Source organism: Denticeps clupeoides, chromosome 5, assembly GCF_900700375.1.
Source record: "Denticeps clupeoides chromosome 5, fDenClu1.1, whole genome shotgun sequence".
NCBI classification, from domain to species: Eukaryota; Metazoa; Chordata; class Actinopteri; order Clupeiformes; family Denticipitidae; genus Denticeps; species Denticeps clupeoides.
The window spans coordinates 18,490,879-18,510,215 of record NC_041711.1 but is presented as its reverse complement, the minus strand read 5'-3'; the positions used below and the strand labels follow the sequence as shown (position 1 = coordinate 18,510,215).

General features: G+C 41.9%; 2 protein-coding genes across 3 annotated transcripts in view; both read right to left on the bottom strand.

Annotated features, from left to right (window-relative positions):
- LOC114789717 (beta-1,3-galactosyltransferase 1-like) overlaps positions 1–19,337 on the bottom strand; it is an 89,164-nt gene that overhangs the window by 67,474 nt on the left and 2,353 nt on the right. Inside the window, exon 1 of one of the 2 annotated variants that reach the window (XM_028979023.1) lies at positions 15,233–15,273. The exons of the other annotated variant lie outside the window; for it this stretch is intronic. The gene's annotated coding sequence lies outside the window, so the exon portion shown is untranslated. Of the gene's footprint in view, positions 1–15,232; positions 15,274–19,337 lie in introns of those variants that run through there. 2 annotated transcript variants of the gene reach the window in all.
- LOC114789716 (ceramide synthase 6-like) overlaps positions 1–19,337 on the bottom strand; it is a 122,759-nt gene that overhangs the window by 101,075 nt on the left and 2,347 nt on the right. The gene's annotated exons all lie outside the window — the stretch shown is intronic.

Sequence of the window (19,337 nt, the reverse complement as noted above, 5' to 3'; positions counted from 1 at the left end):
CCCTTATTACACCTCGCACTGCACCTCGTATACTCCGAGCCTCCAGTACTGCTCGTCTGGTCCCTCCATCTCTGAAGGTAAAAGGAAGACATTCATCTAGACTCTTCTCCATCTTGGCCCCTCGGTGGTGGAATGAACTTCCCCTCGAGGTCAGAACAGCTCAGTCACTGAGCACTTTCAAACAACAGCTCAAGACCTTCCTCTTTAAAGAATATTTAGATTAAATTGTAATTTTCTTGTTGTCGAACTTTGTGTACAGAATCTACAACAGAGTGAATAAAAAGATTGTATTCATAGTTGGGGTCCTAGTGAACCGGAATTGATCTCTTCATCGATGGTAACTTGAAAGCACGTTGTAAGTCGCTCTGGATAAGGGCGTCTGCCAAATGCCGTAAATGTAAATGTAAAACATTGTACAAGAAGTGTTTAACAATGAATCTTATCATTCATGCTAATATTTTAATATTCTCTCTTCAGGCTAAAACTAAAGCAGCTGACTGATGTACAGAGTTCCCACTCAGTTTTTTATATATATACACACACACACACACACACACACACACACACACACACACACATGGACCAACATGCCCCCCATCTTCATTTTATTCAGGAAGAAGCCTGCTCGCACAGGGAGAGTAGCTGAAGTTCTGGATCAGCTGTTCAGCAATTATGACCTCCAGGTACCTTTCTGGTAGGTGACATACCTATTAGAGGGTTTCGGTTAATATTTTGTTAAACTATAATACGTATGTCCTCACACTCAAGGAACACGTTGACGTTCATTTGAGACGTGCTGCTGTCCTTCGTGCACTCCCTGCATATCTGCATGAGGATGGCTCAAGATTTCTGAAGCAGTGGGATGTAAGTTAACATATAAATTGTTTAGAATTAATGCACTTTATTATTTATCTGTTTTTGTGTCAAATATTTGATAGAATTTTATTTATAAAGTTAGGAAACTATATAGAAAAAAGCTTTAAATGACTTTCTGACACTATTCTGGTACTGATTATTGAGTAATATGATTATCATGTCATCAGACCTATCTCTTATGCTTAGTTGTAGTTGCAGCTGCTGAATATATCAATTAGAAATGTACTGTAGTTATTGCATTTAAATGTAATGTTAGATTGTCTAATTCAGCAATCCTTTAATAAATCGACCTTTTTGAAAAGATACGTTAAACAAAATATCTTGTTTGAAATTTGTTGGAGAATGGTGAACTAATGCTAGAATGAGTTTGTTAAATTGAGTTTACTCCACTAAGTACATACACTTTATGTAATGCATATATTAAATTTATTCTCAGCAAGCAACAATGGTAAAATTACCATTACTTTTGTTGGAATTTGTTTTTAGAATTCCACAGATCTCTGGCTTATATAGACATTTTTGACCCCTATAGAGATCTGGTGTATCTGTTAGGCTGTTTAGTTGGTCACTGAATGGTCTGAGTATGAAAATATTGTGATTCATATGCTACTGCCTGCAGTCACAGATCTCAATGCAATTGAGCACCTATTTGAAAATTTGGATCAATATATTAGACAGTGCTCACCCCAAATTTAAATGCATGTCCCTACATTATTAATAATTCAGGCTTTTCAATTTGTCTCCTAACTTAATGTGACTGTTGAATTTTTTGCAGTCGGCCTTTGAGGATAATTTAGGTAATCTGAAGTAGAGTTAACTCCTCTTTGTTCTTGTCTACAGGTGGCGCAGTCTGATGAACCAGACATTGATGGCATACCAGTTGGACTCCTCTTAATCAACACCAGTTCAACAGATGCCAAGTTCTTCTGCCCAGAGAGGATTGCAGTTGTGTTGGAGGGTAATGTAGTAATTGATTTCACCACCCTGGGTGATGGATTTGTCGTGCTTTTTGGTCTCATTTATGGCCTTCACCTAAGTTACCCAAAAGACCTGGCCATTATGTGTTGTGTGAACCATTGAGCAGAATGTTTTATAGAAATACTGGTATTGTATATACATGGATAGTCTTTTGTAAAAAAAAAAAACAAACAAAAAAAACAATATTTTATCCATATCCAGTTCTAGAAGTGAGATTTGAAAAGTGAGGCAATTTTTCTTACACACTATGGTTACTTAATAAATGAGTAACTTGCATTTACCTGTACCTGTGTTAATCTGTCTTTAAATGTTTGGTTTCGAATTAAATCTACTCAAAAAAAATTCTGTAATCAGTTTAAAAATATTTTTTAAGTATCTGTTGTACAGTTTTGAGTTAAAAGTAAGCAAAGTTTTAAGTCACATTAGTTTATACAGCTTAAGTGAACTTGAATATGTTATGTAAATTTCACATTAAAAATAAAAAAAATAGTTACAAGTAATTAATAAGTACAAGTTAATTGTACCTGATTCTGTAAGTAAAAAGTGCTTATTAAAGACTGTTCTTTTAACTTAGAAAGTCAAGTTAGTGTAAATTTAAAATAATCAGTTAAACATACTTGATAAACGTATTTCTTTAACTTACAAAACTAAGTTACTCTCACTTACAGTTTTTTATGTAATCCGTTTCAACAATTTTTTTAGTTCTATTAACTTATCGGGTTTTACAGTGTAGAGTGAGCCTGCAAAGCAGTGTAGAGAGCCTGCAGGGTTTGGTGATGATTTGTCCAATAAGAGAAAAGTCCTACAGTTGTAGAAGTGGAGAAATCCAAAGTGTTGTCCATCGTCATGGTGTACATTACGTGTCCATTATGATGCTACTGGTTCATTTGAAAATCCCTGAAGCTATAGTTGTTCCGGTGGTGGTGGCTGTGGTGACCCTCTGGTTCATTTCATGCTAAGTCCTCCTTTAGCAGTTGCCAGGAACCAGCATTTATCTGCTGGTATCTTCACTGGAGTGTGCCAGTAGTCTGTGCGCTTAATTCAGTGTCTCGGAGAGAATAAACAGAAGCAGCGGCAGACAGTGGCACTGTACAACTGATACTGAAATATGTGGTTATTGTGGTATATTTGTGCAACAGTGGCCTAACTAGGACAGCCTAACTAAGGTGAATTTAACACTGTCTGTGCTTAACAGGTGGGCTGTGTTATAAAGTGGACTTAATAATTGATACTGTGTCTGGGATTTTGACAGAAGGCCAGAGAAAACAGATGTGTTTTAAGTTTAGATTCAAACACTGAGACTGTGTCTGAGTCCTGGACACTGACAGGCAAGCTGTTCCACAACTGCAGAGCACTATATGAGAAAGATCTGCTCCCAGCTGTGACCTTCTGTACTTTGGGTACAAGTAGTGACCCCGCACCCGTTGATTGCAGGGGGCGTTGTGGGATGTAAATAACTAAGAGTTCACTCAGGTAAGGTAGAGCGAGACCATTTAGAGCTTTATAGGTAAAAACTAGGATTTTGTAGTCAATCCTAAATTTGATTGGTAGCCACTGCAGTGATTGTAAGACTGGGGTGATGTGGTCAAATTTCCTAGTTCTAGTTATAACTGCTGCAGCATTCTGAACTAGCTGGAGTTCATTCATGCACCTACTAGAGCCTCCAGACAGTAATGCATTACAGTAATCTAACCTTGATGTGATAAATGTATGGGCCAACCTTACTGCATTGTGCATTGAGATGATGTTTCTCATTATTGCAATATTTCTAAGGTGAAAGAACGCTATCCTATTGATATTATCTACATGTGAATCAAATGAGAGAGCTGCATCAATGAGGACACCTATATCCTTTACTTCAGTACTTGGTGAGATAGAAAAGCTATCCAGAGTTATGATGTGGTCAGCCATCTTATGCCTGGCTGCATGAGGCCAAGTACAAGAGCTTCTGTAAGTCAAAGTCAAAGTCAAAGTGAAGTGATTGTCACATGTGATACACAACAGCACAGCACACGGTGTACACAGTGAAATTTGTCCTCAGCATTTAACCCATCACCCTGAGTGAGCAGTGGGCAGCCATGACAGGCGCCCGGGGAGCAGTGCATGGGGACGGTGCTTTGCTCATTGACACCTCAGTGGCACCTTGGCAGATCGGGATTCGAACCGGCAACCTTCTGATTACAGGGCCGCTTCCTTAACCGCTAGGCCACCACTGCCCCGGGTGCCTGTGATGGGTTTAACAGACGAGTATTATCAGGGTTTAACAGAAGAAAGTTGGTGAGCATCCAATGTCTAATGTCCTTCAGACAATTCTCTATTCTGTTGCTGCCTCTCGTCTGGCATTGCTGATAAATACAACTGTGTGTCGTCAGCATAGTACTGTACACAAGTACACACGCTAATACTGTGTTTGCGAATTACGGTACCTAAAGGTACCATGTATAAGGAAAATAGCAACGGACCTAGGGCAGAACCTTGTGGAACACCAACTCTTCTTGACTATGTGAAGATGAATCACCATTGATGTCCACATACTGATACCGATCAGTCAGATATGATCTGAACCTTACAAGGGCTATTCCCAAACAGAAACAATGGAAATGGCTGGGACCCGGTTTAGAGCTGACGTTGAACTAATTATTTAAAAAAACAGGTCTGAACACAAGGCAACATATTTATAATGCACTTTCCATTCAAATAAATCACAAGTGCTCATTTAAAGTGCTTTTGTTACTATGTAGACATTTCTGAACGCCTAGTTATGCACTGTGGGAAGGACTCAGTACACTGTGGGAAGAACTCAGAAAATAAGATCTAGCTGAAACTTGTGTTTTTTTTTTGTGCAAAATAAAATCAGAGAGATAATGTAACAGACAATGTCAGTGGCATTTCCCTAAACATGATGTGTCTCAGAAAGTAGTTGGTTAAGAAAATGACTGGGCTGTTTCTGTTAGAGCTGGAGCGGCCGCATAATTTCACTTAGATAAAACAGTTGGTGAAATAAAAAAGACAAAAGAAAGCAGGTGGCTGAGAAATGGTTATCATAGCTCTTTTTAGAGTGTGAATCTATTTCAGCTAAGCTTGGTGTACATAAGTAAGTGTGTGTGTGTGTGTGTGTGTGTGTGTGTGTGTGTGTGTGAGTGCCTCCCAGTAGGGTGATTATCTTTCTTAGATAAGGGAAAACGTGGGGTGTTGCTCCTTAGGCCAGTCTTTTCTTTTTAACAAGAATCAGCTGAAAGTGCACACACACACACAAATGCTTCGTCATCATGGCTGAGCTTGTTTGAAGAGAACGCCAATAGATATTTACCTTAAACCACCTTTGGGCTTTGAGAAATCCCACTCTGCAAGTGTGTGAGTGTGTGTGTGAAACAGAAAAAAATACACACAGGGAGTGGGACAGAAAAAGAGGGGAGTGAAATGTTGCGTAAAAATGACAGGGGTCTTATACTCATTAATTACACACATAAGTGAGCAAAACACCCCACCCACTCCCACACACAGATTATTTCCTGTCCGTATCTTATGAACTTACATAACCTCCCTATTTACAAACTGATTTGAATAAAAAGGACACAGATGAAGGGGAGAGATTATATCCACCAATGTCTGTTCAGTCAGATGTATATACACGCCCTTTATTAACTTTCAACGTGACAGAAGTCTTTTATTACCTGAAGGACAACACACACACACAGCTCACACGGCTTACATCCATACACAAACACGCCTCATTCATTTCTTCATCACACTCACCTCACCACACAGACACAAATGTATGGAAATGTATGCGGTATTTCCGGATGACGACAGATGGCTAAAAGACCATAAAGCTATAAAGACCTTTTAAAAAAGCAGAAACCTCAAGAGAGCTCTCCATCATATTTGAAATACAAAAAAAGAAGAGCCAGTAATGAGCGCTATAAAGCGGATTCAGCAATTCACAGCCAAAGCTTCATGTTTCGGTGTATTATGATGGAGCACAAGCCCAGGATGTCAGCATTGCTCTCCAGTAGCTAAAGTTAACATAAACTCTTCAAAGGCGGCATTAATAATTAATGCGCGCTAGGGAGTTCGCAGCCTGAGGGCAGAGAAAAACAAACCCGTAAACAATCTTATAAACATTCCCAGTTCCTCTGCGGCCGGACTCCAAAGGAGTCGAGAAAACGGGTCAGATGGAGAAACAAGGCGGCTGACACATTTACGAGCGCTGGAAAGAAGACAGGCAGGCAGATGGCGACAGTATGATGCGTCAGACGAAGCAGACAGGAAGGAGACGTGAAAATGTTCAGAAACCGAGGCTCATGTCACTGCGAGTTTACCCAGATGGGTGAGACGGACTGGACCAGACTGGGGCTGCACCTCAAATCACATCGAACAACTTAAAACCAGTGAATATTGAAAAACGTGAGTCAAGCTTCGAAATGGGCCGAGTTAACGGAGTTAACGTGGATCACACGTTTGTACCAGGCACAGGTACCGTTTACGCACCCACCACTGCTGCTGAAATAAACATGGAACATGCATGTGTTCTGTTATATTTATCAGACACCTTGGGGTCCAGAGTGGTCTTCAGGTTCACAGGTGAGTGTCTTTCCCACTAGGCTACTACCACCCTACTCCTAGTGTCAGCTTTCCAAAGACTGCTGTGGTCCTTATCAATTCATTATCAATGAGTTCAAATTACTGATCGCTCGTCAAAGCAACCTGGCAACTGAGTCATTTTATGGATCCTCCACACAAGACGACTCAGTTTTGGTTATTTGTTTTCTGATCATTTCGGTCCACCCATGAGACTTTCCAATGAGGTGCTTTTTAATAGTCTGAATAAATGTCCTTTTACCAGTCGTTGGTAAATTGGTAAACATTAGCATTTTTCTGCTGCAGAAGGAGGGCGATCTCTGCTTTAGGCTGACGTCAGTAACACAGGAAATCAACAGAAGCAACAAATAAGAAATTTGTTTCATCATATTATAATGTAATATTACATCTACATTGCTTCTTTACACATAATTATCGATATTTTTCTACTTAAATGTTATTTCTGTTTAATTTGTTTCATTAGTTCACATACCAAGTACTTTCTGGGTATGAGGGGGGTCTCATCTTAAACCCCATGTAGATAGTCTCTTGACGGAATTTAAAAATCACTCGATCTTGCATGACAGCAGCTCATACACGCTAAAAATTCAGAAATGCAGTAATCAAAAAAACACACAAAACCAACAGTCAACACTTCCGCCCAGACAGTCATGATACCTCAGCACAAACACACTGCTGCATGCTTTAATTAATGCCCAGAGAGACGGGCATTATGAATATTCATCTGTTTGGTAATTCAGCAGATTATGATGATGCAGCTTGGAGAGGGACTCCATTATGGGACAAATATAAATGGTGACCTTTCTCGTCACAAAGATCCCACATCTGTGTAGCTGTGCTTTCGATGAAAGCAGGCTGGGGTATTTAGTGTCGTCATTTAATGGCAGATCACGCGTGGATTGCTCATGCTAATGATTCTGGGAAATTCATTTGCATGGGGGGGAGATATATATATATATAAACCAGATGAGTCGAAAGCGCACAAAACTCCTTGTTCTTCATGTCCTGACTTGTGACACACTTGAAGACAGATTGTGCCAGAGGCGTGTGGAGCAGCAGGCTGCTTTGTATGCGGGGTGAGGGTAAAAAGATGATAGATTGCTCGTGTCTTCAGGAATGACGTTAGTTCCCTCGCTGACCTCCGTCTTCCAACGCGCCTTGCACTAAATGGCACTGGGGCGCCGCGTGACAGCCGTGGCTTGCTGAGCTCCTATGAGAGCTGGAAAATAAGCAGATGCATCATATCTGCCTACAGCGCACAGCCATTCTACACAAAATAAATCATTTTAACATTTCACTTTGCAGCAGATGGTAATTCACTTCGCCCCTCCCATTACTGTATTATAGGTCGGTTGAGGGAATCTCTCATCCCAAGTATTAAGCAATCTAACTCCACTAAGCAGCCTTTACTGAAGGAAGGGGGAGTCAGGCGTCTGAAAATGAAGAGCCAGTCCGACTGCAGCGTTACTGTTCACCGCTGCAGGGAACACACGGGTGTGAGGGCAGAGCAGAAAGCCGCTGGGGATAAAACCAGGTCGCGGTTGAGCCAGGAAGCAGTCAAAGCAGTCATTTTCACACCAGGTTCCCAGGTGGCCATCATGCATAAAAGGCGGGAACGGTGGCCGAGACACACACTAATGCGAACTGTTACACGCAAGCACACATCGGGAACTATGCAGGTAATAGTGATGGGGAAACAGATTGATTTCTCTTACATATCACATATAGCAATTCACATTTCGCCACACTGGAAAAAGTATTCAGTTATGGCGTCCATTACAGTTTTTTAGACAGTTGCGTGCAGCACGGAGTAACGGAGCTGGTGTGAGCAGTCTCTCCGCCGTGTAACCTCCTCCGTGAGATTCGAGATTCATGATCCAAGACTCTTTATGGAGGAGGAAGAGGAGGCTGAAAAGACTCCAGTGTCATCTATATGCAACACTGCAGTGCTCCAGGTCTCCCGCAGCTTAATGCCCGGAGTGAAGAGTAAGAATTAAGGTAACATTTAGGGACCAAAAAAAAAACAAAGCTCACAATGATACTATTCATGACTTTCAAAATGTTATTAATGGTCCGTTGTGAAGCAATTATCCCAATTATAGAACAGCAATAGTTATCAAATTTTTATCATATTTACATTTACATTTACAGCATTTATCAGACGCCCTTATCCAGAGCGACTTACAATCAGTACTTACAGGGACAGTCTTGCTCAGGGACACAATGGTAGTAAGTGGGATTTTAACCTGGGTCTTCTAGTACATAGGCGAGTGTGTTACCCACAGGGAGGTCACTTATAATAAAAACAGCATATATGGAACTGGGATGCACTAGTTTGCAAGTCTTGTGTGTGTGTGTGTTTGCGTGTGTGTGTGAGACAGGCAGCTAACAGGTAGTGTCGGCTTCACTCACACTTCAAGTGACAAATCCATCATTTTGCACCGCTGTCTCTCTCTCTCTCACTCTCTAACACACACACACAGACAAAATGTTGCGTGGTGTTTGATGAAGCAAAGGAGCGAGACGGAGAAAAGAAGAGAGAAAACACAAGCTTATGCATAGTAATGTGTGTGTGTGTGTGTGTCTGGTTTGAAGCAGAGATACCCATCTACATTGGCTCCAAGAAGGAGTGTGTAGGAAGAGGAAAAGATTAACTCTGAGTGAGGTGAATAGTAAAGGTAGGAGTGAGACAAAGCAGGCAGCATGGCGAAGGGGGATTTGGTAGCAGACAAAAGGAGAGTAAATGTGTAGTTATCTCTTTTATCTGAGGGTTCCCGACCCCTTAAACCCCAAATGATCTGTAGTATTCACAACCAAACTACTATTTTATTATATCTTATTATTGTAGTAAGTACATTAATAAAAAAAAAAATGCCAGCCATTAAAATGACATCTGTCTGACACAAACATATCATATACAGGAGACATGAAACTGCAGAACACACAACGATGATGATGATGATAATGATGATGATGGCCACAGCAATGACAGTCAGCTGCTGAAGCCACCAAACTAAAACACATTCCTTAATGATATGGACGTGACTCTCCATGCAGAGGACATAGCACATTATGGTTGCAACCGATGTTCACACCAATGATGAAGATTGCCATTTGGTATGTCTCTCACGAGGAACATAATCAGTGTCCAACCGTCGGTAAAGCTTGAATGTCAAATCTGAATCACACACATAAAGGCATGCCATCCTCTCGCTCATGACTTTAACGTCACCTGCATGTATCCATGGAGACCTGAAACAAGTCCATCTGCCCGGCAGTAATAAACCATTACGAGCGCCTCGTATTAAAACTGAGACCACGGACGTCTCCAAAATGCAATTCTGCTTTTCAACATCAGCTTCATCTGCAGCGACAGCTGAAGAAGCCCCTCTGCTCCTCTCCTCTCCACACTTGTGCTCCCCTCATCAGCTCATTTACAGGACAGAAGCCGCCCATAATCCCTTCGTCTGGACACTCAATAAACCGCAGATAGGCTCCATAAGTTCTGCAGATCTGGCCGTAAAAGGCTCTCAAATTTCCACCTCGCTGGTCAGGAAACAGGGAGCAACACCGTGAGTGTGTGTGTGTGTGTGTGTGTGTGTGTCTGATTGCTATATGGTGTCTGAGGACAAGCCATTATTGCCTATTACAGACCCACAAGTACCCTATCCCACCCCCCACACACACATACTAGATGTCCAATGTGAATAATTGAAAAAGTGTTTCTCCTCTTTTTGTCCACCACAGCGTGTCCACTGCACCGCAACACTTGGTGTTTTGAAAAACGAGTTCAGGATCAGCTGTCTAGGCTTACAGCTGCAACAGATATAAAAATCTTTGCATTAATGACACGTTTCATTGTGTCACCGTGTGCTGTGCTGCAGCGTTTCACAATGACATTCACTTTCACTTGGCACTGAAGCCCAGACATCCACTCGCTGTAAATCAAGTAATTAGACATTGTCATTTTAGGGGAGATTTTTTTTAACATTACTTCAGTGGCCATCATTTGAGCTGCTGCCTGTGGGGAGAGGTGTAAACCTTCACTGGTCTCACGATTCAATCCGATTACGATTATCAGTGCCTCGGTATCGATGCATCATGATGTTTTCAAATATAAGAGTTAAGGTCTCGTACACGGTGTGGACGCTTTCATTTGCTACAATGAGCATAGAAATATTTGTATTGTTCAATTCCAAGATGGTGGTCTGTAACCTTTAGTAACTTTTCAAAACAATTTCACTGTCTAATTTCACTTCAGTGACAGAAGGTAAAGAATTGAACTGACATCTACAGTAATACAAATCAACAGTGAATAAGTAAACAACAGTTTTTCAGTGTTTTATCAACTGAGTCACAGCATAATTTTCTTTTTTTTTTTTTTTAAAGATTACAGGCAATCACTTTGATATAGAACAACACAAAGATTCCATTCAAGGCCTCTATTGTCAGGATTAAATTAATTACCTTTTGTAATTGTAAACAATTTGATGTAAGAATAGACCTGATTTATAGAACATTTATTTTGTTCTAGAAATTTATTTTGATACCTTTCTATTAACATTATTTTGATTATTAATTCAGGTAGAAATTGGTAAACAGTTGCATATCAAAACCTTTATTCAAATAGAAACAGTAAACAGCAATACTGAGTGTAAAAAAAAATCCAACCCTGATGTTATTGTGACATCTTAGTTCAAAACAGTATTCTTTAAACTAAGCATCCCATTTCACACGACCCTAATGGGACTATTTAGACAGATTGGGAACTGTACACGTGTGAGAACTGTACACGCTTTGTGGACGCTTTGATTTGTTACAATGAGCAGAAAAAAAATGTGGATGTGTTCAGTCCGCACTCCCCTGATGGTACAAACTCCAGAAAATCGTCTGGTTCAGACGTCCGTGGCATCAGGTGAGTGCGGACTGAACACGGACCAATGTTCTACGCATCGTAGAAAATCTAAAGCCGCTTTCAGACCGAACGCGTCGCGCTCACTGCGAGAAATATGCATGTTTTTCTAAACTCCCGGTAAGACGATAGTGTTGTGTTGTAGATCTCTGGACACTCAGAGAAAGATCAGCTTTTCCTCCATTCCCGCTTCCTGTGTGTGTTTCGAAGTGGTAGAAAGAAAACTAGCCCGCTTGGATTCTATTGGTCGTGCGAAAATACGTCACGGCCACCGAGTGCCGCGCCGCGTGAAACTCCAACCCAGAGTGGTGCTGTACTCTGTAGACCAGGCCGGCACAGTCACTACCGTCGCCCAACGTTGATTATACGATTCATTTCAACATCCCTACCTGCAGGCATGCAGTAACAGCATAATTCATCCTCATTCCTGAAGATGGCTGTTGATGTCCACATGGCAAATGCAATGTATGTTACCCCTGTCCTTAACACTGCCAGGATGAGAACCATGGACACTATGCATTGGTTCCTCGAGAACTTCACGTCATTAATACAGTGCCTACATGGAATTAATACCTAGAATAAGCCCTAAAAATGAAAATATTAACTGATATTAACTGATTCTGTCTAATTGAGATGTCATAAAAAACACAATGTACATCAAAACAGTAGTGGAAATAAATGTCCACTTGTACCCTTAAGGGAACGAGTGCATATCAATAAATCAATAATAATGAATTGCCACCTATGGGCAATGATGAAATATTTCTGTTTGGCAGGTTGGCGATCATCCACAGCAAATAAGAAACACTGAATAGATGATAATGGATGACATGACCTTTGGTCACCAGATCACAGTCCACACCTATGGGAGGTTTTTGAGCAAAGTCATTACATTATAACCTCGATTTGTTTAGAGTCTGGGAAATGTCAGTGGTGATGGTGAATCCCGAGGGAGAAAATCAAAGATGAAAATGAAGGTACAGTACAGGCAAAAAGTTTAGACACACATTCTCATTCAATGTGTTTTCTTTATTTTCATGACCCTTTACATTGGTAGCTTCTCACTGAAGGCATCAAAACTATGAATGAACACATGTGGTGTTATGTACTTAAAACATGTTTTATATTCTAGTTTCTTCAAAATAGCCACCCTTTGCTCTAATTACTGCTTTGCACACTCTTGCCATTCTCTCGATGAGCTTCAAGAGGTCGTCACCTGAAATGGTTCATTCCACATGTGTTCATTCGTAGTTTTGATGCCTTTAGTGAGAATCTATGTACATGTATGTATGAATCTATGTACATGGTCATGAAAATAAAGAAATCACATTGAATGAGAAGGTGTGTCCAAACTTTTGGCCTGTACTGCATGTTCTGTAGAAAGAGATGAATCTGAACACCACACACACACACACACACACACACACACTGAGTCCTGTGTGATTCGGATGTGATGAGAATAACAGCTATGGAAAACAATGATACGGATTAGTGAATTATCGATGGTTCAGAAAAAGACATGGAGATATCGGGCCATACATCACTATCTATGCCTCTCCCAATGTATCCCCTCTGTTCAATTTTCTGGGTCACAGTCGGACGCCATGATGCACAATTAGATAAAAAAAAACTGCATTATATTAGGATAAAAGAGGCTGTTTTGCAGGATGATTCTTCCACTCCTACGCAGTGCTGGGTGGGGACTCGCCCTGAGTTAAATCCCACATTGGAAGAAGAGGAGAGAGGATCAGCATGGTTTTAAAGGGCATACGTTTCGTTCCTCGAGCGAGGCCTGTGTCATGGCCGACGGGCTCGCTCGTGAAGTTTAATGACCCCTTGAGTGGTCAGGGTCTTGCATTCTGGGTAGAATCTCTCAAGGCAAACAGGCCAAGGTGAGAACCCAGATTAATAATAATCCACAAACAGGAATCAAGATCAGCCCAGAACAGGGTGCGTGTGTATGTGCCTTTGTTCCCTAGCCACAAACGCGGTGCGCCCTATAACACCCCCCCCCCAAAAAAAAAAAAAACTACTTTAACAGCAGCTGTGATGGGAAGTTCAGTGAATAATGTTTACTGCTGCAAAGGACTTTCTGTCCTGCTCACAGATACATGAGTTCCAGATTCTCCGAGCAGGCATGATGCAGACTGTGTTATTTTCGATTAAATCTCGAACAATCCATAGCGGGAAGGGGGCCAGCCTTATGGAAATTTCAGCTTAGGACCAGACTTTTGGCTTTACACAGCGAAGATGGACTGTCACTGTCAGGCAGAGCCACATAAGGATTTGGGTCCCGTACACAAGACATGCCTGTGCATTTCAACAAGCGAAAGGCGACAGAAGCACAGATAAAAACAGAGCCAGCGGGCAGGTTCAGTAATGAAGAGTCACCATCAACCGCATTTTTACCCTGTTAACCTGTAGTAAAACGGTAATGTTGGCGAAATTCTAATTTCATAGAGGTTATGAAAACATAATCACGGTCTGCTAAAATAACCACAATCAGGTAATATGTAATAATTTGTGCCTGGCGTCTTTTATTTTTTAAATATTACTCGGTTTGTAGCTACACTTCTCCTTGACAGCTCCATTTGTTAAACTCAGCTCTCCAATGAATCGTACTCCTATTACATGACACAGCAGGCAGGACGGGTTTGGGGTGGAGGATATATAAAGTACAGAACTATCACTAAGTATAGAACTTCTCTAAGAATCACCTGGACCCCAGCGGCTGCACATATCAGTCCCCGAGAGCCCGACATTTTTTAAGAAGAGCATGCATAGTTGCTTTTGTGTTGCCCATTGCAAACAAATGCAACCAGATTCTGAGAAATGTGCCGTTCCGTCGTTCCTGAACATTGTGCTCCATTGCAACTATTTGTAGATATGTTTTCTTTTCCTTCCTGGAGGCAATCCTCTCATTATAGACAGAAGAGCTGAAATAGAACACCCACTGATGGCCACGTATGGATGCTACTGGCATGAGGTGAGCATACTGTGTGAGCGAGAAAGAAATCTCAGCACGTGCTTGTGCTTGCATGTTTCTGAACCTTAAGCCCCGATAGCTCAGAAGCCATTTCCGATTGGCACATCCGTGTCAGCCAGCGGATTTCACCCGTTCACCTCGCAATGGAATATGAGACAGGCTTTTAATAGAACTGGTGGAGCCTAGCGCTTTTTTTAAATGAAAGAACATTGACTGAGGAGGGAACCCAATCCCAATGTCCTTTAAATGGGAAAGAAAATGCCCCCTTTTTCTGTTGCTGGTATTTGTTAAATGCATGAGGAGAAACAGGAGCGAGAAGCACTTTGTAATCAGAACAGCTAGTGAGCGCTGAGGTGTGTGTTAAATTCTTACACTGGAGTGGAAGCCACTTACAACCTACACTTCCACACCGACCACGCCATCTGCTCCGAGCGGCTCCAACATCCCTCTCTTTCAAATGGCTGTGTGCTGACATTTTATCTTATGTTTCAGCGTGCGCATGGGAGAGGATGGGAGTGGCAGCATGTCTGTGTTCCTCTGGGTGAGAACATATATGAAGACAATCTTAAAGGGCAAGCCTATCTGTGTGTGTGATATTGCATGTTTGTAGACACAGTACATGGCACCCGCTGGGAACTCTTCTGCAGACGTGTGTATGTGTGTGGATCTACTTATATCTAAGAGAGAAGCAAATGTCATTCCCATAAGGATATTGGAAATCAAATTCCAGGTAAAAAGAAGTAATAACATTTTAATATACATATTTTTAGTTATAAAAAATGTGTGCTTCTACCTACTATTTTTTTAATATCACCTGCTTATTAATATGTGATACATATATATGTGTGAAAGTGTTGATCATTCAAATAAAGCCTTACCAACTCATAAGTAGGCCAGTCAAATGGATTTAGCTGTGGTGAAGACCATTGTTTTAGATCTGAAGGCGTAGTGAAGTACACACACACACATACACACACACACACACACACACACACACAACCACATGGAGACTAAATACTTCCATCTGAAGCACGTGGCAGAAACCAAGACAGAAAAGTGCCACTGTCACTCTGTGCCCATAGCAACACATTCTGCATAGCATCAGCAAGGCAACATGAATCTTCAATACACATCCAAGGCAGCGGTCTAAGAGATAGGGGGAGATGGAATAAGACAGCGAGAGAGAAGCCAAGGGAGCGAAAGGGAGATATAGCAGGAGGAGGGTGAACGAAAGGGGCGATAAAATCTCGGCCTCCCCACAGTGTCCTCAGAACAGAAGTGTCTCTGTCACCCTCGCACAGCCCCTGCTGCACATGAGCACCCTAATGGAAAATAAGAGTCTCCCACTTTCCCCCGCTCCCCAGCTCTCTCTGTCAATCCACTTTCCTCCAGATACGCTTGACTTTCTTTCAACCTTTCCTATGTTTCACAAACAAGATCTACCGTGCTAGGACTCAGCATCGCAGCAGTGGTTTCAGATGAACTGCACTGTTAATCACATGTTATTCTGACTGTGGCAATTTGTCAAAAATCGACACCAAATTGAATAACTACAGAAAGTTTAATTCCAGAATATCTAGCTAGCTACATATTTATATATCCCAATTGCATGCATGTTGCATTTAATGTATTAATTACATTCTCTATGAACCATATCCCTATCTAAAAATACATGTTTCTCTGGAGTGTTTTTTCATGGTAGGAGTGTTGATTTTGACAGAGCATTTTCCCCCCTGGAACTGGACCTAGTGAAGATTTTTAATCATATAAAAGACTATTTGTTTAGATGGGAAATTCTACATACTGCAGCACATCAACTTAGGGATTAATTTCACGTACACTCCCTATACACATTGCATGAAATGTTCAAACTCTAGCAAACTATAGCAAAACATAAATTAAAATACTTGATAAACCACTTCACAAACCCAAGTTTGCTCTCATAGTGAAGGTGCAATTTGGCTCTTTTGCCATTTCAAAGAATTCTTTCATGTACAACTGTCAACAAAGGAAAAATATAATGCAGCTAACACAAACACTCATCATTCCAATATAATAATGATATTGATGAAAACAATGAGGAAAAAAAATCATATTGTTCCATCTGTCAGGTTTAACGGCAGTCCCATGTTGGAACATTAATCCCATTCAGGCAAACTAGCTGTAATTATCCATGTGACCCAAGTAAAGACCTTCACCATATAAAACACCGCATCCTAAAGAGCTCATTAGTTGATCATTTATGCTATTAACGTGCACAAGTTATTATCTCACCAAAGACCTTCGGCTCAGTAAATTGAAAGTGAAGCCACTATTGCGTAAGTCGATGGCTGACTCAGTTAATGAGAACACATGGGGCTTAAAGCAGAGATCGCATTCAGTCTGGTTTCATCTCAGATCAATTTCTGAGCGTGCAGCAAATGTCAAATCCGCATCCAAGACACGGAGCGAAAACAGCATTACTTCCTAAATCCCGGTGCACAGGGCCGACGGCGACTCAGCGTTGCATGCTTTTTACAGGGGTCATGATTATACAGTGGGGCAAAAAAGTATTTATTCAGCCACCAATTGTGCAAGTTCTCCCACTTAAAAAGATGAGAGAGGCCTATAATTTTCGTCATAGGTATACCTCAACTATGAGAGACAAAATTAGAAAAAAAATCCAGAAAATCGCATCCTCTCATTTTTAAAGAATTTATTTGCAAATTATGGTGGAAAATTCGGATTTGGTCACTAACAAAAGTTCATCTCAATACTTTGTTATATACCCTTTGTTGGCAATGACGGAGGTCAAACGTTTTCACAAGGTTTTCACACACTGTTGCTGGAATTTTGGCCCATTCTTCCATTCAGATCTGCTCTAGAGCAGTGATGTTTTGGGGCTGTCGCTGGGTAACACAGACTTTCAACTCCAAAGATTTTCTATGGGGTTGAGATCTGGAGACTGGCTAGGCCACTCCAGAACTTTGAAATGCTTCTTATGAAGCCACTCCTTCGTTGCCCGGGCGGTGTGTTTGGGATCATTGTCATGCTATAAGACCCAGCCGCGTTTCATCTTCAATGCCCTTGCTAATGGACGGAGGTTCTTTGCAGAAAACACCCCCAAAGCATGATGTTTCCACCCCCATACTTCACAGTATGTATGGTGTTCTGAGTTGGATGCAACTCAGCATTCTTTCTCCTCCAAAAACGACAAGTAGAGTTTTTACCAAAAAGTTCTATTTTGGTTTCATATGACATTCCAATCCTCTTCTGGATCATCCAGATGCTCTCTAGCAAACTTCAGATGGGCCCGGACATGTACTGGCTTAAGCAGGGGAACACGTCTGGCACTGCAGGATTTGAGTCCTTGGCGGCGTAATACCTCCAGCACTTCTGGACTCAACCCCCCAGAATACTTGCACAATTTTTTTTTAACTTTTACTCTTGCTCAAATGTTTTCACTTTTTCCTTTAACTTTACTCATTTGCAGAGCTTCACCCTACCTGTCACACATATTTTATGTTAAAAAGCATAAAAGTGTAAAGGGGTTATGTTTGCAATATTTGCAAATTGGTTCATTGTATACTTGCAATATTTGCAATAGTGTGGTCTGTAGCAGTCGCTAAAGCATTTCACTGCATATCATACCGTGTATGACTATGTATGTGACAAATAAAAGTTGCATTTGAGAAGATTAAACACAGTTAACAGCTTTCATAACAGTCAACTGGGCTCTTGAAAACGTAATGGCCGTTTTCAGAAACATATGCTGTGTGTGCTGCATGAGTAGGTCATCGCAATATTTATCTCTTTTTTTTGGCAGCCATCCCGTATTACCGATAGTTTCATTCACTACTTTGAATCATCTCACCCCAGCAAGTGGCCTCAAATGGAAGGGCCTGTTGTGCGGGAGTGGTGCGGGGCAGGGTACAAGGAAAGTGTTTCAGCATCCCCCTATACACGCTCACCCGGAAAGCCACTCCGGACACTCCAGCCGCAGAGCCTCTGGCTGACCAGTGGAGCCGGCAGAGTCCAATTAGAGCCAGAATGCTCGAGGGAGCATTGCTACCCTATCCGCAACCTGGCGGCCCAATCTACCGCGCGCTCCAGAAGGAGGCTGCAGCATCTCGCCGCGATTGGTTGTTGATGTGATGCAAACCGGGGGCATAAAGAAAACGTCACGGTGCATCGATTATGGCCCAATTGGCGGGAGGGGGCGGGGCACGTTCAATTTCCGAAATGACACGTCAGGAGCTCGCCTTAATTAGCCTCTGCGGCCGCTGACCGCGGGGTGGGCGGCACGGTTGTGTGTCTGTGCCATGGCTAAAGAGATTATATAATGATCCGGCGGACATGATTACAGGGGAGTAGACGCATGAATTGCTGAAATGTACCCAGATCTTTTCAAAATCCAACGAGAAGTGAATGACCATGAACCGAGCCGGTGGTGAGGACTCTGAGGACAGGGCAATGTGTCCCTCAAAGGTTAGACTGGAACATGAGAACTGAGGCTGAGCATGGCATGACCATAAAATACGGCTTCCAGAGGCATCCACATCTTCGTAATGAAGCTGCGCACCATGACAACAGTGACGATCGGAATAAGTTTGCCGCACAGAGTCAAGCTGTTCAAAAAAGGTCAACATTTCAACAGTAATTACCAGGAATAATGAGATGAGGTTTATTACCACACCGCAGCAGAGTGATCAATGCACAGAAAAGGTGGAAAGGGGGCCGCTTGAAAGAACGCGACTCCATTTTTCCACAGGACCACCGCTGAAAAGGACCGCGGCACCGGGGAGTGAAGTGTGCTGAATCAATGAGTCTTAATCAAGCCGGTCCTCTCTAACGGGCAGGCCGGGAATAAAGGGCCTGGGCGAAGACAAAAGCAGTCCAACAATAGGGAGCTTACAGCAGGGCATTGGTCCCCACCTCTAGACGCCGTGAAGTGGCACGGGCACGGCGGGGAGCGGCAAACTCTCTCCGGTCTGGGATGACCTT